This window comes from Physeter macrocephalus, chromosome 15, assembly GCF_002837175.3.
Source record: "Physeter macrocephalus isolate SW-GA chromosome 15, ASM283717v5, whole genome shotgun sequence".
Lineage (NCBI taxonomy): Eukaryota > Metazoa > Chordata > Mammalia > Artiodactyla > Physeteridae > Physeter > Physeter macrocephalus.
In genome coordinates this window covers 29,185,312-29,190,240 of record NC_041228.1, presented here as the reverse complement: position 1 = coordinate 29,190,240, position 4,929 = coordinate 29,185,312, and the positions used below count along the sequence as shown (strand labels likewise).

The window sequence follows — 4,929 nt, the reverse complement described above, 5'->3', positions numbered from 1 at the left end:
ATTCTACTTTCTTAAATGGAAGTGTTGTTGACCCCTTGATAGCTTCCTTTAATTTTGGTCCCATTTGCAATGGATCTAGTAAAATTTCATGAAATTTTGTAAGATACAGTAGTCTTCTTTCAGATGTTGTGTACATCTTCTCTATGTTTGCATTCCTTTGTACAATTCAGTTGAGGATGGGAGGATTCTATGACACCTGTGTTCATGCTATCATTTTCCCTGAAGTCTTTCACTGAAATTTCTTCTATGGTTCCTTGTTTATAAAGCCATATCCACCCACCCCCATTTCTGGACTTCTTATTAAAAATATTATCTTTCATTAATGGGAGTTTTCTGATGCTCAAGGAGGGATTTTGTGCCCAGAAAAGACTATTTAGAATTACATGGAATTTAAGTATTCAGTATAATAAATTTCCCAATTTAAAAATGAAATTTGCTGCAAATTGAAACCAGAAAGAGATATCACCCCACACCAGTCAAAATGGCTATCATCAAAAAGTCTACAAATAACAAATGTTGGCAAGGATATGGAGAATAGGGAACCCCAGTACACTCTTGGTGGGACTGTAAATTGGTGCAGCCACTGTGGAAAACAGTTTGGAGGCTCTTCAGAAAACTAAAAATAGAACTGATCCAGCAATTTCACTGTTTGGTATATACATCCAAAGAAAATGAAAACTCTAATTTGAAAAGATACATGGACCCCAACGTTCATAGCAGCGTTATTTACAGTAGCCAAGATAGAAGCAACCTGTGCCCATCAAAAGATGAATGGATAAAGAAGATGGGGTATATATCTATACAATGGAATATTTCTCAGCCATAAAAAAGAATGAAATTCTGCCATTTGCAACAATGTGGATGGACCTAGAGAGCACTATGTTTAGTGAAATAAGTCGGAGAAAGACGAAAACTCTGTGTTATCACTTATATGTGGAATCTAAAAAATAAAACAAACGAGTGTGTATAACAAAACAGGAACAGAGCCACAGATATAGAAAACAAACTAGTTGTTACCAGTGGGGAGAAGGAAGGAGGGAGGAACGAGATAGGAGCAGGGGATTAAGAGACATAAACTACTATGTATAAAATAAATAAGCATCAAGGACATATTGTACAGCACAGGGAAATATATCTATTATTTTATAATAACTTTAAATGTAGTTTAGTCTAGAAAAACATCATACACCTGAAACTAACATAATATTGTAAATCAACTATGCTTCCATTTAAAAAAAAAGAAAAAAAATAGGACATACACAAAAAAAGTGCTGAAATTTCCCTTAGCTTTTAAATTCAAATTCACTTAAAGATTCTTTCATGTTATCTATAAACCTACTAAATTTTATGTAAAACAAGAACAATAATTTTCAGGAAAATCTTTAATTAATGTATGGCCAACTAATGTAGAATGGACTAAATTACACTTAAGCCATTTAATTCATGGACTTAATTGATTTCTTTAAGCATTTTGAACTGCATTTAGATTAGTATATTTTATTTTCTTTTGAAGAACTTCAAGTGCTTGATTGGGCAGATACACAACACTACTAGGCAAATCCTCCTTAGCTTTTACACAACTATTTAGAGTTAATTACAAATTATTTAAAAATATTTCAATAGTTTAAAATTTCAATATTTTAAAATTTAAGCAAATTCTCTTAACAACTTTCAGCTTAAAATAACAAACTTAGCATCAATTAATATTTTAAAGTCAGAATCACAGGGTTAATCTTTCAAATTCTTTCAAATTTCAAGTTTTCTTCCACACAACAAACTATATAATAGCACACACATATTATTCTGAGTTTAATACAAAATGAGTTAAACTGTGGGTTTGATTTCCTCACTCTCTGAATAATATAATTAGTAAGATGAACTCAAGAGCTATATATCAAACTCCAGACCCCTCAAAATGAGAATGATATTCTTTTAAAACAGCAGTGAAACACTGATAAAAATTGCCCTTGTATTAAGCCACAAAGAAAGCCTCAATAAGTTCTACTAAATGGAATTAAACAGGCCATGTTATACAGTCAAAATATAATAAAATTCAAAATAAAAAATAAAGAACAAATAAAAGAAAACCATTAATTTAGAAACTTAAAATTACTTTCATAAATAATTACTGGGAGAGAAAAATCAAAACTTTAATAAAATAATGCTTTTAATAATAATACTTGATACCAATACATAATCATTTGACAATATCCCTTGCTGACTTTCATTTTGCTGTTTTTTACCTCTTGATCAATCCTCTTCATTCATCAGTCACTTTAGTACCTGGCTCACTCCTTCCCTCTCCATCATTTACTCTTATCATCTTGGTGAACTTAACTCTATATAGATAATTCATCCAACGCCCAGGCCTTTCAGTTTCTTGACTTCCTGAATTGCAGGAATGCTTCTTACACAGCTAATGAAAGAATATTTCTTTCAAATTTGCACTGGAAATGCAAGAATATCTTCATAGTATTATATCATTTATCCCATAATAAGTACTACATTAAGATATAGTTTAAATAGGTTTTATAAGGTTGCCTGCCTCTATCATCTAATTATTCTGTTTTTAACACTGGCTGCTGAAATTACAAGCATTCCTTTAATGTGAAATATAATGAAATTAAATACTGAAATATAACAATCTAATGTATGAAAAGACTCTTAACGACCATTTTTAAACAAGTACATTAAAAACCCATATGCAATGATCTGACTTCTAGTATCAGAATAAAACTACTCCAAAATGCAAACTCCCCCAGCTTGCATGATCTCTATTATTCTGGATGCATAGTTTATATTATTACATATTTACTGGCAGATTGATGTAATTGCATGTTAGTTGCACTCAATTACTTAGATGCCTCTAACAGTGTCTAAGAATAATGATAAAATATTGATAAAGACATATAAGATCATACCCACCCACAAGGAGATAATTATCTAATTGGAGAGAAAAAATTAGATAAAGAGGTAAGAAAATAAATAACTGATTTATGGTATGACATTGACTCTAAGTACATGGGGGTACTATATAGGTGTTCCAATAGCTGTACATTTCACCCACTAACCTATTGTGAATTATCCAAAAGGGGGATTATTTTGTCATACAAAAAAAAAAATAGATGGCTATAGATAGGCAGTGCAGGGCTGGTGCAGTAAATCCATGATATTACTAAAACCCCAGTCTACTCTCTTTATGTTCTGCCATCTTTAGCATTTCTTTTTTATTCCTTTGGTCATTTTATAAACACAAGATGACTGCTCCACCTGCAACTTATAGTCCAGGTTCTAGGAAGAAGAGGAAAGAGATAAAAATCATACAATTTTATCAATAGATTCAGAAAAAACACTTGACAAAATTCAACATTCTTTCATGATAAGAATTCTCAACACCTGGGTATAAAAATAATGTAACAAAGGCCATCTGTAACAAGCACAGCTAACATCATACTCAACAGTGAAAGGCTGAAAGAGTTTTCTCTAAGATCAGAAACAACACCAGGGTACCCCCTCTCATTGCTGCTATTCAACATGGTACTGGAAATTTCAGACAGAGCAAGTAGGCAAGAAAAACAAAGTGGCATCCAAATCAGAGAGAAAGAGGTAAAAATTTCCCTGTTTGCATATGACATAATCTTATATGCAAAAAATCCTAAAGACTTTAGCTTCCCCCCACAAAAAAATTATTAGAGAGAGTAGAAAAGCGGTAGCCAGGGGCTGGGACAAAAAGAAAATAGGGAAGGGTTGGCAAAAGGCTACTAACTTTCAGCTATAAGAGGAATAAGGTCTGAGGATCTAATGTATAACATGATGACTAAGGTTGATAACACTATTGTATAGTTGAAATTTGCTAAAAGAGTAGAACTTAAATGTTCACACAAATAATGGAGAAGAAGAAGGAGAAAAAGAAGAAGAAGGGGAAGAAGAAGAAGGAGGAGGAGGAGGAGGAGGAAGAGGAGGAGGAGGAGGAAGAGGAGGAGGGACTTGGTTCATGAAGCCTTCACCTAGAAGTGAAGCTGCTGAACAAACATTGAGAAGGACCATCTCCCGCTTAAATCTGCTGCTGGATAGGAACTAATCAGAGAGAGAGAGGTGGAAGATGGAGAAGGGGGGCATCCAGGGCTTTCCTGATCACAAATCTCACCTCCACTCCAACTCTCTTTACACTTTTCTTGCAAAAACAGTAATAGAAATAAGGAGGTGGTGGGGTTTCCAAAAACAAAAATCGTAACCTTCAACCATGTGGAGAAGGCAAAAATCACATCCACCGCAACTCTCAATTCAAAAGTAAAGTTGTACTGCACACAATCAGGATGTTACTTAAGAGTGCTCTTAAAAGAACACATGGTGTGTGGCTGACAGGGTCTTGGTGCTCCAGCCGGGTGTCAGGCCTGTGCCTCTGAGGTGGGAGAGCCCAGTTCAGGACACTGGTCCACCAGAGACTTCCTGGCTCCACATAATATCAAACGGCTAAAGTTCCCCCAGAGATCTCCATCTCAGTGCTAACACCCAGCTCCACTCAATGATGAGCAAGCTACGGTGCTAGACACCCTATGCCAAACAACTAGCAAGACAGGAACACAACCCTACCCATTAGCAGAGAGGCTGCCTAAAATCAGAATAAGGTCACAGACACCCCAAAACACACCACTGGATGTGGTGCTGCACACCAACAGACAAGATCCAGCCTCATCCACCAGAACACAGGTACCAGTCCCCTCCACCAGGAAGCCTACACAACCCACTAAACCAACCTTAGCCACTGGGGGCAGACACCAAAAACAACAGGAAAGACGAACCTGCAGCCTGTGAAAAGGAGACCCCAAACAAAGTAAGTTAAGCAAAATAAGAAGACAGAGAAACACACAGCAGATGAAGGAGCAAAGTGAAAACCCACCAGACCAAACAAATGAAAAGGAAATAGCC

General features: G+C 35.4%; 1 long non-coding RNA gene across 1 annotated transcript in view; it reads right to left on the bottom strand.

The window, feature by feature from the left end:
- Window positions 1-3,030: 3,030 nt before the first annotated feature.
- The window catches only part of LOC129392838 (uncharacterized), a 12,033-nt gene continuing 10,134 nt past the window's right edge, over window positions 3,031-4,929 (bottom strand). The window contains exon 3 of the long non-coding RNA XR_008619484.1: window positions 3,031-3,291. This is a non-coding gene — a long non-coding RNA (uncharacterized lncRNA). The remainder of the gene's footprint in view (window positions 3,292-4,929) is intronic.